Genomic DNA, 20,279 nt, shown 5'->3' on the forward strand with positions numbered 1-20,279 from the left:
TAGAAGAAAAAAAAAACACTCAAAATCCTCTACATTTTGCTGTTATATCCCAAATCATACGCTAGAGGGCAGTGTAGCTATGATCATTCCGATGTGCCAGGTTTTGATCAGATTTCCTGATGCTTTTAGAGAATATAGAAAGAATACATTAATTTAAAACAAACTGCATACATTTGTTTTAAAAGCACTTAGCGTGTACCTGATTGTTAATATATCTGAATTGCTTAGAGCCTCAATACATATAGAGTAATGAATTTGATCTTTTTTTTTAAGTCGTGGAGAACACAAAAATGAACAAAATTCTTTCATCTGCCTTCATACCTTAAGGGGGGAAATCAGAAGTAATGCGGAACCATTAGGAACAGGCTGGTAGGTAAAAGTATTCGTTTACATTTTAACGAAAATAACTTACAAGAGAAGAATAATAGATATATTTCAGTTAGTTTCCAGCATCTTGAATGAAATTTAAATGAAAGAAAAGGATTTATATTAATTTAAAGGGATGACTCTAGTTTTGGGAAGGACTTTCCAAAAGACTTGTTTTATTTTCCTCAGAACTGGGAATTTAGAACATGATATACAGGCTATAAGAAGAGTTCTGTGCACAGAATGCTTCCTCCATTTCAGCTAGTAGAGACAAAATTAAAAATCACAGATCACTTGAACAGTTTTCAAGGGGGGGGGGTATACAGAGGAAAACCAAGCCAGTAGAGAGATGCTCAGGAATGTGCTAGGGTGTCCCATCCATTCACCAACAGCACATAAAACAATAAATTGATAAACATAAGTCCCCAGATAAGGATATCCCTTCCTTCTATTCCCTGCAGTGGCAGGAGATATATATTCTACATTGTAGACGGATATGTCTAAGGGATAAATTGTCTTATTTCAGCATCTCAGTGGTGGATAGTAGATTCCCCTCAGAACCACACAATTATAAAATGACAATTCTGAAACTTTGTACCAATTTAGCATTGTTGCTACCGGGGATTCCAGGTCCAAGAGCTTTACAGGGTACAACCAAATTTTACATTATCCAGTGGCCACTGTGAGGTTGTGTCAACCAAAATATTTCCCTTTGGAGAGCCCTGAAGACTTTACTGCATTCTTCTTTACAAATTAGTTGATTCAGCTTTTCTTCTCCACCTTTTTTAGTCCTATGAAGAAGAAAAAGAGATAAACAATGAGGTAGCATTTTCACTTATTAAAGTTAACCAGATAAAGAGAATGCATGAGATTTGGCAGATTAAATAAAATACAAATTTCAGCAAGTTTTTTTCTTTGAAGGTGAAATCCAGACTCAGTCAAAGATAAAACAATGCATGAAAAAATAAAAGAATATCAGTGTTATTTAGTTCTGTATCCTTTGATAACTTTTAGAAGAAATGGTTAATGGTTAAGTCCTTTATGAACTTCTCCCTAGGAGTTATCTACAGGAGAATTCAAGGCAACCTGAATAACTATTCTCTATAGGAGTCTCATTTTGCCGTTCATATCTGAGGGAAAAAAGTGTATGTGCTAGATAAACATCCAAGTAACATCTGCAGTGTAAATGGATTTGTAATTGTCAAGTGGCTGGTAATTAGTGAAACCACATCAGGAAATGGACCATTTGATTCCTATTTGAGGTGTGGGAGGAAGAGCTGGTGTTCTTCAGTTATCTTTATTTCAAATAACAGAAGCACATAAAAGGTTTTTAAAAATGTGTATCCATGTATATGTGAATACAAATAAGGACCGTATGTTACTTTCTGGTTGCTATGAGAAAAGATAAGGCAAAGCAAGTTAAAGAAGTGTCAATTGTGATTCATAATTTGAAGGTACAGTTCATCATGGTGGGGAAGGCATGCTGGGGTTTTAGTTGTCATGGCAGGATCTTATGGCAACTCGTCACATTGTGTCTCTTCAGGCAGGAAGCCGAGAGAGATGAATGCCTTTGCTTTTCTTGCTTTGTCCTTTTAATGGAATCTGAGATCCCAGAGCATGGGATGATGTCATTCAAATTTGGGATCAGTCTTCCCGCTTCAATCAAACATTTCCAGAAACAACTTTAGAGATATACCCAGATTTGTTTCTATGTTGATTCTGAATTAATCAATTTGATAATGAAGATTCCATCACACAGAATACATGCACACACACACAACACACACACACACACACACACACAATCATTAGATATAGGAATTGCAACCCTCAACCCAGTCTTTCAATCTTGTGACCACAGTTCATTATGTTATTGTCATGAGAATTTCCTATACCTTTCTAAGGCTCAGTGTTCTTCTGGATAAAATGAGACTCTACTTACCGGGACAGACCTAGCTTTCTCTTAGGTGCCCTAAGAGAAATCACTGTGCCCTTAAATCATTTCTATTTTACTTAGTGCTAATTAAAGTAAAGTGACTATATATTATACTGAATGCATAATGCCATAGAATCACCTGTTAGTCTAGGTGGCTAGGATATATATTTTGGAATATGATGGTCTTGGAATCATACTTAATACTTGTATTTAAGAGTTGTGTGGGAGGTGAAGGAGAAATGACACAGAGATTAAGAGAGCACACTTCTCTGACAGAGTTCAGTTCCCAGCAACCACACTGAGTGACTTACAATGAACTTATAACTTCAGTTCTAAAGGAGTCCAATGCATTTGCACATACCCCCACACAGGGATTTATATATACACAAATCATAATTAAAAATAAAGTACTTTTTAAGTTGGGGTCTTAGTAAAAATCATGTACTTTTCACAAAGTACTTTTAAAAATTTGGTTTTATAGAATTTTTTGCATATTTCATACAGATATAGTGAACAATCTTAATCATCTTTATACCTCCATCCCCACTGGCACACTCCCATAGTTCCTCCTTCCCCTCAACTGGAGCCATATACTCTGTCATCCCTCTTAAGGCCCACTGTGTCTTCAGTGTCCCCAGTTGTTCCCTAGTGCAAGTCCATCCACTGAGGTCTAGTCAGCCTATCTAGAGTCCCTTAGTTTAGGAAGATCAGTTCTTCACCTAGCAGCAAATAGTTGTCAATATTTCTTGAGGTAAGATTGGAGTCTTCTGTTCATTTTCCCGGTTTTATGTGGGTTTTTTGTCTTCCTGAGTTTGCATGGGACTTGTGTATGCTGACACCATTGCCATAGAATCATATGAGGAGTTCCCAGGCACTTGTAGGACTCTGTTCCCTATGGTCATGCATCTCCTCCCTGGCTCTTACAATCTTTCCACTCCTCTTCCGTGATGGTCCCTGAGCCTTGGTGGGTGAAGTTTAATAAAGGGGTCCTGTCCAAGGACCACAATTTCAGCAGACTCTTTATCTTTACACTTTGGTCATTTGTTACCTTTTGTGTTCCTGGCCCTCTGCTGCATTAGAGAGTACTTTTTATGGATTATACAGTTGACAAATTTGGTTCAGACATTCAGCACTGATGAAAATACACTCCTAGCAAATACACAGGTACTCAAAATTGTTCCTATCCTTTAAACTTTAAGAATGCAGTGAGGTTTTAAGTTCAATATTTGGTGAATTTATGGGGGGAAAACGTAATTCAACTTCTACTCCACTGAATAATAACTTATAAATTTCTTTTCTTTTAAAAATTATTACATTTATTTATTGAGGGTAACACATGCCCCAGTACAAATGTGAGTTCAGAGGACAACTTTTCTTCCACCAAGTGGGTCCCAAAGATCAAGTTCAGATTCTGAGACATGATGTCAAGTAATTTTATCCACTGAGCAATCTTGCCAGCCCCTATAAAATAAATATTTATGAGTCTTTGATGGTAGAAAGAAATAGCATAACTGAATAACTATGTAAAAAGAATCAAGGAAATAGTCAATCACTTTTGAACAAACACAATATAGTTAAAATAACTACAGAGAATAATCATCAGAGATAACTAAAATCAAGAAAATGCATTGATGGAGAACAGAATGTTTGCATAGTTATGATGTAATTCCCTACAGATGTCCACTAATTATAGAGGGAGAAGTGTTAACTCCGCAGTGGAGAAACATGTCAGGTACCACACTGACCACCTGACTCTCCATTTATAAGATGTATTGATATGAGGTTTTTCTAATATGGTAAAAAAATAGAAGTGATACATTATTTGGGATATTTGTTTTCCTCTGGCATTAAAAAAAGGCTCAATTTAACCATGACAAAGTGTAAAAATGCTGTATGTATGAAATTCTGCAAAATACTTGACAATATTCTAAATATTATTAACACTAAAAATGATTAATAATTTTTTGCAAATTGGAGGCGACTGAAATCACATGATGAATGAAACATATGATGTTGGATTTGAAAGTGAGACAGTTGCATGAAGTCATGAAATTCAAATCAGCTCCTAGATAGGTTAATGGGAGTGCATTACTGTTAGCTCTATGGATTGAGAATGTTATATAGTTTTATAAAATGTTAACATTAAGGGAAACCAGGTGAATGGTATACTAGCTCTACATTATATCTTTTCCATAAAGTTAAAATTATCTCAATAGAAAATATTCAAAAAAGAAATGAAAATAACCAAAGATCCAGGTTTTTCAATATTCTTGTTTATATTAAAAAATTGAAAAAGGAGGAGATTCTAGTGGTGCAGGACTATAAACCTACTTATGTAGGAAAAGGGTCTTGAGTTCAAGGTTTCACTGAGTTACAAAGGTAAGCTAAAATCAAACCTGAGCAACTTATTAAGTTTCTGTCTCAAAATAAAAACTAAAAAAAAGGGGGGGGGAAGAGGTTATATTTGAGTGATAAAACACTTCCCAAGTGCAATTTCTTGCATAAATAAATGATAGATAGATAGATAGATAGATGATAGATAGATAGATAGATATAGATAGATGATAGATAGATAGATAGATGATAGATAAATAGGTACATAGATGATAGATAGATATAGATAGCTAGATGATAGATGATAGATAGATAGTTGGATAGATGGATAGATGAATGTAGGGATTAGGAGACAGAGAGAGGGACAGGGATTGAGAGAGGGGAGAAAGGGGGGTTTTCTGTAGCCCCAGTTGGCTTGGAACTCCCTATGCAGTTCAGACTTGTCTTGCAGTTCGTAGAGATCCACCTGCCTTGGACTCACAAATTCTCAAGTGCTGGAATTAAAGGAATGCACCACCACAACCAACTATGCAGTATGAATTTTGAAAAATAAAAATAAATAGAAGAAACCAACATGGTATGGATCTGTAAATCCTCCCCATGAGGAGCAGAGGCAGGAGGATTATGAGTTAATACCCAATACAAGTTACAGAGAAAGACCTTGCTTCAAACAACCAAAGCCGAAGGTTCCAGGTTTTTAACATGTTTGGAAAAGTAATCTAATTTCCAGAAAGAATAACCATCTAATTTTATTGTTCATTACTTATCCATATAAAGAATGTATGCTGCATATATTATCTCAACTTTGTAACACTGAAAGCATTCATCTTACCATTTTAAATAGGATCAGTTAGCAATTACAGAGATTAGATTATTTGTCCAATGCTGAATGTCTGAATTTGATCTTTATATAATAAAAAATTTCATTTTTTTGAATTTTTAATAAGATTTTATTTTGTATTACATTATAACTAGAAATAATTCTGTTAGTGCAAAAGTACTAATGCCATAACTTGAGAATTGTTGGACTAGATGATGATTGATGTCAACCTACTTACAGTTCTGCAGTGATTCTATACAACTGTCTCCACTAACTACACCTGAGTCTACACAGCTAAATCAAAAATTCATATTCTCTCCCTAAATATATGCTGAACAAAAATGGTCTTAATGTAAATTTTATTCTACCATGAATTTTTAAAAATGAAAAGATAAATAATGTATTCATATGTAGTCATGATTATCTCAATGGCACCTCCTTCTCGCTGAAGGTGCAGTTGACCACCAAGAAACATGCTCATCAACACGACTCCATGGATTTTGTGTGAGACAGGTAAGCTGGGAACCACCTATACTGTGCTCCATATCCTCAGGTCTTTCCATGTTTGACAACCATCAGGATACTAAGGAGACTGATAAAGGGGAGACTGTCCCATTATCTTTACTATTGACACTTTTAACCTGAGCAGTGGTGCCACAAAATGGCCATTCCTGTCAAGGATCATAATGGAAATCTGATGACCTAGGCACTTGTCTACATGTCTCTGTGAAACCAGACACTTCACATTCATTTAAGTATAGGATAAGACTGATAGTCAGTCCTCTTGAGTCCTATCTCTCATTCCTTTCCCTTTCTTCCTGCTCCCATACTGTCTCCTCTCTCCTCTCTTTTTCTTCTTCTCTCTCTTCTCTTCTCTTCTCTCTCTTCTCTTCTTTCTCTTCTCTTCTCGCTCTGCTTTTTGTTTGTTTGTTTTTTCTTTTCTTTTCTTAGGGTCTTGATTTGTGTCCCTTGCTATCCTTGAACTTGTGATCCTGCTGTCTCTCTCCCATGAGTTACTTGAACCTCGTTAGCAGGTATACCAAAAGTTTAAGACCCTGACTATACTTCTCTTATTTCTCAAAGTGGCACCTGTACAGAACAATGTTGAAAGCTAAAGCAATGCTCCCTTGGGGACAAAGAGTAAGCGTGTTTACTGTGGTAAAGTTCGGGGTTCTTCAGCAGCAATGAAAAACCATTGCAAGTGTAGCATGCTTCAGGGTCTTCTGCATCATGGGCCTAGAGGCCAGAAGAATGTGCCAATCTATGCTAATATCAATGCTTTTTGTGGTGTCATAAATAACAGTCATTTTTGTTTGATGAAGTTTTATGGCATCTTACAACACTCATCAGAGGCTATAAACTAATGTTTTAGTTTATGTCCTTTTTTGTGACAAGACACTTTGACCACTACCAACTTGGGGAGTAAAGGGTTTATTCAGCTTACATCTCCTGGGTTACAGTTCATCTGGGAACCCAAGGTAGGAACTCAGGGCAGGAACCTGGGGGCAGGAGCTGGAGCACAGGCCACGGAGGAACGCTGCTTACTGACTTGCTTCCCTGGCCCCTGCTCAGCCTGCTTTCTTATGAAACACAGGCCCACCTGCCCAATGATGGCATCACCCACAGTGGGTTTGGGCCTCGAATGTCACTCAACAATCAAGAAGGAACCCCATGGACATGGCCATAGGCCAGTCCAATGAAAGCAATTCCCCAATTTAGGCTCTCTCAAAACAGGTGTGTCAAATTGATACTAAAGCTATCCAGCACGGTTTATAACTAGGGTAAAATTTAATCCCAGACTTGGTAAAAAATTTAATGTGGTGTTCACTCTTGGTCAAGTTGTATTTCTGATGCATATTAAACATACACATTCACAAAAAAGAGAGTAAATTATTTTGATGTGAGCAATAAAGACTGATACCTGGGGCAGCTCAATGTTGGTATAAGAGTAAATTTAATAAATTCAATTAACTATGGGTAACATTGGTTCTTCAGAGAAACAATGCAGAATTCTAGCAGGGTTCAAGGGTACACTCATTGGAGCATGACCATCTGGTCCTTAGCTACCTCATCTCATCTCATCTCATTTCGTCTTGTCTCGTCTCATCTCATCCTGTCCCATACCCTCCTGTCCAGTCCCGTCCTGTCCTGTCTCATGTCATGTCATGTCATGTCATGTCATCTCATCTCATCATCTCATCCCATCTCATGCAATATAGATAGGCCTTCTGTTTTGAACATAGCTTTTTCTACCACATAGCCCAGCTGTATTTACATTCCTGAGTTTGGAGTACTCTTCCCATCGCATCACTTTGGATCTCAGATAAACAACTACCTTCTCAGTTAAGTCTGTTTGAAACATTTTATTTTGATTTAAATTTATCAACACAAATATTCACTTCCTTCATTTCATGTTCTCCAATGTATACATACATATGCTTAAAATAATTATTATTTATGGATTTGCCTAAGTAACTACATATCTGTTTCCCCATGATGACCCATGATAACATGTATATTAAAGTTTAATTTGTTTATTCATATTAATATTTTGTTATAATACATTATCAGTCCTAGAATTTTGAAATATCTAAGTAAGTATCTGAAAAAAAGTTTCAGAACCTGTTGTATAAAGTTCAGCATTTTGATAAGCCCTCTCTAAATTGATTCATTCATTTGAACAATTGTTCCTGCTATATGGCTACTGTGAGAAGGAACCTTGCTTGTACACACTCTTTTCACGGAGGAGCACTTCAGGAAGTAAAAAATTCAGTATTTGAGAACTAGCTACATGCACTGAACCAAGAACATCATCTACTCAAAAAGAAACTTCCCTTTACCCCTAAATATTAATGAATACACTTGTCTACAAGTGAATAAATATAAAACATATGGAAAGACTAATATATTAAAACTACAAGAAGAGAAATTGGGAAAAATGGAGCAAAAGGAGCTGGCACAAAAATGAGTAAAGCTCCAACCAACAAAATGAAAAGAATATTCTGCAAGAATTAGCCAGGAATCTAAGAAGTGCTTCTGAGTCGCAGGAAAGAAAAGATCAGCAGAGGGATCAGCCGTGAGCTCTGACAGAGACTATCCTGTGACAGAAGGGTCTGAACTATCTGGAAATCAAAGATAACCCTTTCCTTTCAAGGTGATGAAAGAGACTGACAGAGAGGGAATGGAGAAAATACAGATGGGGGAACTGATGTTGAAAACTACAAATCATATGTCTAAACAAATGATTTTTAAAAAACTAAGCTTCACATGACCCTGACTAAACTCTTAGGAAACTACCGCATTTATACAAAGCTATAATAATGTATAACAAAATGTTTACCAGAGGCTTTCCAAAAAAGTTCAGAAATAAAATATCTTTCTTTTTTAATGTATTATTTATTTATTATTTTATGTGTATGAGCGTATTGCCTGTATTTATGTAGGTGCACTTGTGTTGTGCAATGACCACTGAGGTCAGAAGAGAAAATGGACCTGGAACTGAAGTTTCAGTCGGTTATGAGTTGCCATGTGGGTGCTCAGACTCTAACCCATGTCCTCAGCAAGTGGAAACAGTGCTCTTAACCACTGAGCGATCTCTCCAGCCCTTGGTGCTTCCTTCTTAAATTAGGAATATGTATGAGCATAGCTATAATAATGCGCAAATAAAGCTAATGTACATATAAGTACCTATTTAATATAAATAATGAAATAAAATAAATAAAACAAAAAATTATATGTAAAATGTGTCAGGTAGATTCAGTCACAGATATTAAAAATTCATTTATAGCTATTGTTCAATTATTAAATATTTTTCATAATTCTGTTACCTTAATTTTCAATTTTATTCTTTGAATGAAGGCTGTACATGGGTACAAGCATCCTGTCTGATTTTAGATCAAGTATGTTTTTTTCAGGATGAAATTCTGGCACACTTCAGTGGGTCTCATGATTGAGAAATCTTCAATATCCAATAATAATATTAAAAAACATATCATGGAACAAAACTGCACATTGTTTGAGATTTCAGACTCAGTAGTCTTGTGAAAAGTGTCAAATCCATGGTGAACTATTTATTTTTCTGTTGCTGTGATAAAACACGGTGACCAAGGGGACTTATACAAGAAGAGTTCATTTGAACCTATAGTTCTTTAGGGATCGGATTCTGTAATGGAAGGAAGGCACAGTGACAAGAAGTAGTCACAGAGCAATCACATTTTCAAGCAGGCATGGGAAGCAAAGAGCAGCTGGAAGTTCAAATTCAGAAAGACTTAAGAACTTTCACAGCCCTCCCCTGTGGCATGCTTCTTCATCTACGACCACCCTCCTATAGTCTCCCAGAATAGTGCCACCAACTGAGGACAAAAGGTGCAAATACTTGTAGCTTATCAGGGACATCGCACCACATCAAGGAAATCACACAAACGGTATGAAGGTGAATAGCACGGAGATGTGGAGGTGGAATTTAAATATATTCCTTGCTTCATCTTGAGCAGTCACTTGACAGACTATTGGCATAACTAATTTTAAGTGTCAGTTTGGCCCTACTATGGGTACCCAGATTAAATCTTCTTTATGAATGTTTCTGGAAGGTCTTCCCAAATTTGGTTCATATTTGAATCAGTATATTCGATAACACATTTCATTCTCCAACATGAGTGCTTCATTTAGTCCATGGAAGACCTGGAAAGACTAATAGGTCAGCTGGAGTGGTTACTTTCATCTCCTGTGCTCTAACTCAGATTTATATCATATATACATGATACATGTATGTGCACATATATATGTATATATATATATGGGTATATAAATGTATATGTATATGTATGTATATGTGTATGTGTATGTATGGGTATATAAATCTTATGTTTCTATTCCTCTGAAGGACTGTCATTGATACTAGTGTCTAATGTTTTAGAAAGATAGGTTGTTAAGAGTCACATGATGGCTGAGAAAATAGTTACCAAGTTTTGCAAAAACATTTGAAGCTGATGTATTAGATTAGCAAAAACTGAGTTAACTTTTCTTAAATAGCATCAGATGAAGCTACTGAAATCGCGAATGCTGAAGAATTATTTTACATGCATTCCTTGATTACACTTCTTCCCACTCTAACTTTGATCATTAATAAGGCATTGTATATCATGGATCAAAAGTATTTTATTACTATGCATAGTGTTACCTTAAGCACAATAGTGATTGATGTACCAAGCAGAAGCTGGCCAACTATAATCTGTGGACCAAATTTGACTGGTCAGTTGATATCATATGTAAATTTTTATTCTTTTCTTCTAGACAGCATCTCCCTACATGCCCAGGCTGATTTGGCTCTCATGGAGATCAGCCTGCCCCTGCCTCTCAAGTTTGTTAATTCTTTACATATAGTTTGTAGTTGCTTTTATGAAGTTCATTTGAAGTCCTTGATGAAATTTTCATTATGGGGATTTTGTTCTGTTTTTTGTTTTAAAAACTAAACAGACACTTCTTTTGTAGAACAGGCTATTCTGGACCTTATTTTGTGTCTCACATAGGCCTTGAATTCATGTCTTATTGAAACAAATGCTGGTTTTACTGGTGTAAGTCTACTTAACTGACTTGGCATCTAGTATTTTATGGAATCATGTTTGATAAAGAGATGTCTGCTTATAGATATCTGAAGTAGGATTGATGTTTATCAAGGCTTCATACCTTTAGTTTCACGGCAGCTCATAGGTATAAACATATACATATATCGGCATATGAAATATATGTTTGCACACATACATATACATATCTTGTAAATTTATATGGAATGTTGTACAGGTATTTCATGGAAGATTTTTTTCTATCTCATATAAAGATATAAATCAGACATTATACATTTTCAAGAAAGCTATGAATTGCAATAGAGTGTCCTGTCTAAGACAGACAAACAGATCTTTGGAGGAGGCTTGTGCTGCTTTCTATGATGTTCAAATGAATTTACAGTCCTGCCATCAGCACTGGTGCTTCCCCCCACCACATGATCTCAAGCACTTGATGTTTATTGATGACGGCCCTGAGGACGGGGGTGAGATGATATCTTATTGCAGTTTGGGTTTGCATTTTCCTGATGGCTACCGACGTTTACCATCTTCACACATTTACTGGCATTTGTACTTTTTCATTGGAAAAGTTCCTTTCCATTGACCATTTACTTATTGGATTCTTTGCCCTTTTATTTTCTAATGTTTTGTGAAATTTATTTTAACCAAACATTTCAAAGACAGAGGATGAAACAGAAGAGGATGGACTTGAATCTGAGAAATAATAATATTTCTTAAATCATGTTTTATACCTGACTCTTAAACATCATGTGAAGCAATGTTATCGCCTTCATTTTCAGCTTGTTATTTCAAGGGGTTTGAGCTTTATTTCTTATTAGAATTTCCTCATAATTCTGTGGTGGAGAAGGCACAGTCTGGGGCTCAACTTGGTGCTTATAGCTTTCCTTGACACATATGCCCATTCCTGGAGTATTCAGTATCCTTGAGTCTCCACTGCTACGTAGGCTTCATCTTCACAGCTTTGCACATAAGTCCCTTGGGGGCTTCTAGCAGAGACTCTGACACAGCATCACAATATCTATTCTTATCGATTTTTTTTTCTGGAATGTTGGTGTATCTCCATGACCCTATCACTCTTACATTATGCATGCCTGAAAAAAGCCTCATGTGGTTAATATCAGCTTCTAGCAGTTCCCATACAAGTCGTAGCTGAAGAGCTTTCTGAGTGCCTTTGTGGTGGTGCCTGGGCAGCATTTTCCTATGTAGCCCTTTTCTCGTCCCCTGTCACTATTTTTTAATATGAAAGCCTTTCAAATAGATTTTGCTTTTTGTGCCCCTTGCACTCTCAAACGTCTCCTTTTTTATATCGAAGTTTTGTGTTCTCTCCATTATCCCTAAATTCTTAGCTAAAATACCCTGGTAACAACTATTCTATATTCTGGATGATAAATGATATTCAAATTTAGTCTACCAAATTAGTTAATGCATTTCTTTGAATTCAGCCTCATTCGCACATTTAGGACTATGTTGGCCCATTGATCGCTTTTCTCCTTTAACAGTTTGTATGCTGTCATCTAGCATTATGATGCCTAAACTTAGGGTAGAAGGCTTCCAGGTCAATTCTCATTCCATTGCTTCAAGGCTGTATCCGAAGCATGTCCTGTCTTCAGCACTAGTTCTGTCTTGTCTTGTCCTGTCTTATCTACTAGTTCTGGGAGATAACCAAGAGGTTTGGCAATAGCCTGTGTTATTTTGGGAGTCTCTTGGGTCACTCTCAGCAGCCACTCAAAGGGAGGTCTCTTTTGTCTGGCACTGTGTTCCTTGCCAAGCAGCACCCAGGTGTACATCTGTACAAATGTTTAGATACTGTATGGGCATTTCTCATGGGGTTTTAGGGACATATTATTTCCCTCTGGGTTTCCAAAGATTCATTCACCTCTACTCTTGTTCCTCCCATTAGACCTCCCTCCTCCCTTCCCAGTCCCACTGTCCCCACTATCCCCACCCACTCCACAATAACGACCACCTCTCACCTTATTCCCTTGCATGTTCTTCCCTCCTCTATTCCTTGCCAAACACTCCCAATTTCCCCATCTCTACCCCGGCAACATCTTTACCAACAACAGATGATTAATACCCAGAATATACAAACAACTCAGAAAGAAAGAAAGAAAGAAAGAAAGAAAGAAAGAAAGAAAGAAAGAAAGAAAGAAAGAAAGAAAGAAAGAAAGAAAGAAAGAAAGAAAGAAAGAAAGAAAGAAAGAAAGAAAGAAAGAAAGAAAGAAAGAAAGAAAGAAAGAAAGAAAGAAAGAAAGAAAGAAAGAAAGAAAGAAAGAAAGAAAGAAAGAAAGAAAGAAAGAAAGAAAGAAAGAAAGAAAGAAAGAAAGAAAGAAAGAAAGAAAGAAAGAAAGAAAGAAAGAAAGAAAGAAAGAAAGAAAGAAAGAAAGAAAGAAAGAAAGAAAGAAAGAAAAGAAAGAAAGAAAGAAAGAAAGAAAGAAAGAAAGAAAGAAAGAAAACGGCCTAAATAAAAGATTGGCTATAGAGCTATAGACCTGAACAGAAAGTTCTCAAATGAAAAATGAAAAAACAAAAAATGGCTAAGAAGCACCTTAAAAAGTGTTCAACATCCTTAGTAATTCAAGAAATGCAGATAAAAATCACTTCAAGATTCCATGTCACCCCAGTCAGACTGGCTAAGACTGGGAGAACGAAAGACTCCAAATGATGGAGAGGATGTGGAGAAAGAGGAATGCTCATTCACTGCTGGTGGGCAAACTTGTGCAACTACTATGGAAAGCAGTATGGAGAACTCTCAAAAAACTATAAATGAACCTACCTTATGATCCAGTTACACCACTCCTTTGGATATACCCAGACGACTCATGCAACTGTAGAGATATCTGTCCATCCATGTTTACTGCTGCTCTCCTCACAATACCTAAGAAATGTAAACAACCTAAATATCCCTCAACTGACAAATGTATAATGAAAATGTGGTACATTTACACAATGGAATTCTACTCAGCAGTAGGCAAAGATGAAATTATGAAATCTGCAGATAAATGGATGGAACTAGAGGGTGTTATACTAAGTGAAGTAACACACTCCAAAAACCAAATATCATATATTCTCTCTCATTTGTGGATTGCAGTAGAAATACCTTATATGTGAAAAAAATATATATATGCTGATGTAACACCTGGAGCCAGGAAAAATGGAAAGGATACATGGAGTTCAAGGAAAAGAAATAATTCAAAGAGGGGGGTAGTAGGAAGATTTCTTCTTTTCACATAATGATCACCATTAAACTAGCTTGGCATTAATATATAGTGTCTTTATCTCCCCAAACCACCAAATTTAGAGACCCATAGCTACTTAAGAAGTAAACTATTATTATTCAGTATCTGCCACACAGTAAGTTATCCAATAAACAGTTCAGGTATGAAGAAAAGAGATCTTAGTTACCATTTTCAGTTATTTTCCTAAGTTTGCTAAAATTATTCCCATGAAAATTTTGCATTTCAACCTCTTGCTTCAAAGTATGAATTTAAATTACCCTTCCTCCTATTTCCAAATTACTACCACAAAACTTCAAATACACCACCTCGTCCACAGTTCAAATCAATCTACCTTACTACTAATAATATTCAATAACTGCATATTAGAAAAGCTGAAATGACTAATTTTTTAGACAGGTAACAAAAACCTTGCAGTCTTTCTTCTGTTCATACAGCATTTTCTACTTATCCTTAAATATGGGGTATAATTTTTGCATTTTAGTCAATAGAATTTTATAAATAGAGAGCTACACCTTGTAAATCTTGTCTGTCAAAAATACCAACACATGACAAAATTCTTGGCAAATCTTGGAAGCTTCATGTGAATGCTGACAGACTACTCTTCCCACTATGTAGCAGCATTATGGATCAGAGAAACGCCTGCACCTTCAGACCATCCATCAATTCAATTTTACATGAGTCCCCAGAACTTGGGGGCAGAGGCAGGCGGATCTCTGTGAGTTCAAGGCCAGCCTGATCTACATAGTGAGTACCAGGACAGCTGGGGCAACAGGGAGACCCTACCTCAAAAAAAAAAAAGAGACATTTTTACATGATTAAGCCATTTGTTTCTGAATATTTACTTACATATTATACAATATTGCTTATGTAATACACTGTGTCTTGCTTCAATATTCTTCTTCACAGAACTTTCTCCTAGTCAAAGGAGCATGCACCTGTTTCCTGTTAGATGCATAAAGACCTTGCTTTCTCTCTCTATTGTATCTCATGGCTACAGTGCCTTATAGACCTATGTAAATAGTACCCTGATTCCTTTCTAAAGGCAAAGGTAATAGACTGAATCATAGCTGACATAGGGGCAACCGTGCGTCATATAAAAACTAAGAAGGAGTGCGGCTTGACATTGAAAACAACACAAAGTCAAAGAAGCCTGGGAGCCATCGGTTGAGTTTGGTATAATCAAAGTAGTATAAGAAAAGGAGATGAAATGGACAATAGACAATAAAGGCCAAAAGCTGGCACATGTAGAATCAGTCTTGAGGACAGAGGAAAGCCATACCATGTCGTCTCAGCAGTCTTCAAGCCTTGTTCCAAGCTCTGGAGAGACTTACATACTATGTGGCCACATGATACTGACACCCGTGTACTGTTCCACGAAATCTCTCCAACCCTCTGGTATTTTGTAGGTTCCTTTGAGTTGGCTTCATTTGTAGTCCAGTGACTACTGGCTGTGGCAGCACTCCAGGCTTTCTGTCTGTTTGCCTGCGCTTGAAATGCCTCCCTGCGGAATTATGTGCTATGTGCAGTATTTTCTCTATTTTATTTAACACAATTTAGAAGTAAGAAGAAAGGCCTAACTCTCTAGTTTACAAATCCTCAAACACATCTCTGTTAGGAAAGAGAGGGAAAAAATTAGAAAGCCTGTATTTTTTAGAATGCTTTATATAAGGACAGAAAATTCCTGAATATTAACTCTTCAAAATCTGAGAAAGAAAACATTCAGAATTCAAAGAGATGATGAGATAAAATCATGAGCATGTTTTGACTAGCATTAAAGTACACACAATATTAAAATGAATAAATTATTCTCTCAAATGTACTGATACATTTCATCAAAGGTTGAATAATTGGTTTAATTAAATTGAATGTTTCAAATATGAAGCACAACATTTATCTTTCTGTGTCTTTCTATTAGCACATAGGCATTTTTTGTTTTTGAGCCTTCTTATTCCAATTGAATCAATCACTTTCAAATTGGATTGGAGACCCTCTCTGCAGGAGGAAATACATGCCAGGCACTATAAACCTAACTCTAAACCCATGGCTGGGAAGGTCATAATCTCTTAGGGGGACCTCACTTCTGGCTTAGCTAAATTGACATGGTACCAACCACAGCCTAAATATTTATGTTTATAGACATAGACAAAGGTTACTGCATCCATAATCATAGAAACTTCTGTTTGCACTGAACTGCAGTAAAGCAAAAGCTCATCACTGTTCTAGATGCTTAGAACAAATGACAGTTTAGTGCACAGCCCTAAGCATGGCATTTATACCACCCCATCTAAAACTCAGGAATATTGCAAAAGAGAGAGTGGAAAGAATAGAAGAGCCAAAAAATAGGAAAAAGAGATGTGAAATGTTACATTCAGGGCATGACACAGTCATCGAAAACATGGTCTCACAGTAGCTGTGATTTCCTGCAAGGGCACTATATAAGACTTAGCCTATCAACAGTCAATTAAGAGTGAGATTCTTATGGGACCCTCCCCCTTCTGCTGAACTGGTAACAACTGATGGACTCTGGGGGAGGAATAGCCACTGTCTTCAGCTGTGTACCAAATAGTGAACTCATCAGATATTAACAGACAACTCCAATCTCATGCCCACAATGGCTGTTCCGGTTAAAATCAGAGGGTCACAGATTAAAATAAACATGAGTGGATATGTGAGAGGGACCAGCATGGAGGCAACATGGGTGGGAGGGTGATAGAGCTGGGTGGGGTGAAAGTAAACAAAATGCAATACATGTATGAAGCTGTAAAAACAAATTTAATCAAGTTTAACAGAAAAGACATTATAGCTGTAAAATTTTTGAAATGGATTTCTTGAGTGTGTTATAGCTGGAATCTTTACTATTTCCTAGAAGCTTGTATTTTGAATACTTGGTTTCCTACTTGGGGAGTCATTCTGGAAGCTGTGGCATCTTTAGGAGATGTGGCTAGCCGGTGGACACAGGTCAGTATCTGTAAGGAAGACTCTGATGTTAAACCTGCCATAGTCCGGCTGCTCTGACATGCGCTGATGTGACTGCGGACTGAGACACTGTGCCATACTTTACTCACTCTGATGGCCTAAAACTGCTGGCTCTGTGAATCAAAGGAAATCCTTCTTTCCTTCATTTGCTCCTGTCAGATATCTTTTCACTGTGATGGGCAAAGGAACTGACGTATTTGCTCTTGATGTTATCTGCCTTGTTACATTTCAGTACCACCTATTCTGGGTGGGTATCCTTATCCCTTGCAGGGAACATTTTGCTATTGAATTTCTAAATTAACTTGATTTGTAATATTGCTTGTTATTTTATATCCTCAGCCTCCTTGTCATTTTCACCGTGATTATTACCATGAACGAATTTGCACTGTAGCAGTCACTTGTTTATGTTTCCTCTGTACAGCTCAGTTAGTCTTTGCAAGTAGAGCATGAAGCAAGTATTACACTGAAGGGAAAACAATGTCTTGGAAAAATTTATTATCTGACCCTGGGTCATATAATAGCAGACAAATTATTATACTGTGGTGACAGCCTCATTTAGAACAAGACGCTTTCTCCCAGTTTCTAATGTTGTTTAGAAAGGGGATAGACAGGTCTTTAAGAAAAATTAGGTAACTGTTGATTACCCCCAAGACGAAAAACTACTGCTTCCCCAATGTAGTTTTCTGTTCTAGTCATTGATGTGGTTATTATCCTTTAAAGCCATGGTTGGATCATCTATTGATGTTCCCCCTTAGCAGTTAGCCCAGCCCTAAGTGACACATCTACAATGGAACCTCTACACCTAAGAGTAGTGGAACATAGTAGAACAAGGTGAAGAGAGAATACTGATGCATTGCTCAGCTCTCACCAACAAACCTCCCTCATGCAACAGAGGGCAATGAATGGCCCCAAAAGGGCCACAAATGGCCAAAGAGCGTAGAATCAGTCTGCAGAGTGTGAGTACTTGGACATGACTCATATATTAAACTTCACTCACTCAGAGCTCAGGGACCATTGAGAAAGAGGGAGCAGAAAGATTGTAAGAGCCAGTGGAGGAGGTGCACAATGATATGGAAATAGAGTCTTACAAGGTCCTGGGACCTTGCTCATTATGAGCTTATAGCAGTGCTGACAGCATGCAGAAGACCCAAGTAAACGCAGAATAGAACTGTAAGCCAAGAATAGAACTGTGGAAATGGGCAGCAGGCCCCATTGTCAGTTGAATGACTGTTGGACAGCTCATTCCTGGTGGGTGAGAAAGAACTGATATTCTTTAAGAGAGTGACGCTAGACAGGCTGACTAGAATCCAGTGAATAAACTTACCATGTGAGATGTCTGGGAACACCAAATTCACTCAATCAGGAACCGGACAGATCTGTCCACTATCTCCACTCCTTTTCAATATAGTTCTTGAAAATCCTGGAAGAGCAGTAAGATAAGTGAAGGAAATCAAAGGAGTACTAATTAGAAGAGGTCAAATTATCTCTATTTGCAGATGATTTGATATCATACATAAGAGATCTCAAAAATTCCACTAGAAAATGTTTAGATATGATTAATACTTTCAGTAGAGGGCAGGTTAAAAAAATCAGCTTACAAAAATCAGTAGCCTTTCCATAAACAAATAACATGCAATCAGGAAAAACAGTCAAGGAAACTCTGTCTTTCAAAATAGCTTCAAAAAATAATATATTTAGGAATAAACCTAAGCAAAGACAATAAAGATCTCTTCAATGAAAATTTAAAATCTCTAAGGAAGCAAAGAGATATATAGAGGTAGGAAATGGAAAGACCTAGAATCAATATTGTGAAAATGATCATTTTACCAAAAGCAATTTATAGATTAAATGCTATGCCAATAAAAATACCCATGACATTCTTCAGAGAGATCGAAACAATGTTTCTAAAACTCATATGGAATCACAAAAGACCTCAGACAGCCAAAACAATCGGGCAAGAAGAGCAACACTGGGGAGAATAAGCAAACCAAATCCCAAATTATATTAGAGAGCTATAGCCACAAAAACCACACCAAAGGAAGGGAAGAGGAATGGTGAATGGGAGAAAATCATCACCAGATACTTATCTCACAGAGGATTAATATCAAGAACATACAAAAAAGTAAAAAAGAAAGAAACAAGAAAATAAACGACTCAAAAAAAAAAAAAAGTCTATTCCACTGCATGTCAAAACCTTGAGAAGCTCTGAATTTTCTTAGCAGGTTACATCTGAATGTAGCATTAATTCAGAAGCATAGCACATCTATACTGGTGTCATGGCATTCCTTTTGAACTTTTCCCCATGTTTACTGAAGGCAAGGTATGAGAGTTTTGAGAAAAGAAAATAATGAAATTCATTTCTGAAACCTGAGGATAATTTCGGCTTTGGGTTTGAAAGTTACTGTTTCTTGCTTTTCTCTTAGCAACAAGATAGAATGGCCAAATCCATGATGGTGAGTAGATTAATTGTAGCTGATTCCAAAGACGCAGAAACCAAGCCACGGCCATGCAGCCACTGAATCAGGCCAATGCCCTTTTCCAGAGAGACATTTTACTGAGGAAACATTCCTGCAAACCAAATGGGCCTGGCTTCCCTGAAAAGTAATGGAGTCATGGAAAAGCCAGAAAAATTAAGGGTTTTAACGGAGTAAGAATCAGAAATGCCACGTGGCATATGGAAGAAATCGGAGAGAAGTAATGATACTAGAAGCCATAGATTTAATAAGACTCTGTCTGCTCCACTCAACAGAATTAGGGTCAACCTGATATGATGACAGGCTTAAGCCAGTCCATGACCAGTTTCCTTATATTACCTATATTTTTATTTTTCCAAAAAGAATGATAATGGTGTAGTTCTATTCATCTACCTTAGGTCTTGTAAACAAGCACATCTTGTAAAATATGTGTAATTCCTGAGTAATAGTTTTACGATTTTTTTCCGTATTTTTTTTTAACAGTTAAATGATGTACCTAAGGTTTTTGCTACATCATCAAGAAAATATGAGCCTTCCTAGGTCAATTATATG

Source organism: Nannospalax galili, unplaced genomic scaffold (genome assembly GCF_000622305.1).
Source record: "Nannospalax galili isolate Female #2095 unplaced genomic scaffold, S.galili_v1.0 scaffold374, whole genome shotgun sequence".
Classification (NCBI taxonomy): Eukaryota; Metazoa; Chordata; class Mammalia; order Rodentia; family Spalacidae; genus Nannospalax; species Nannospalax galili.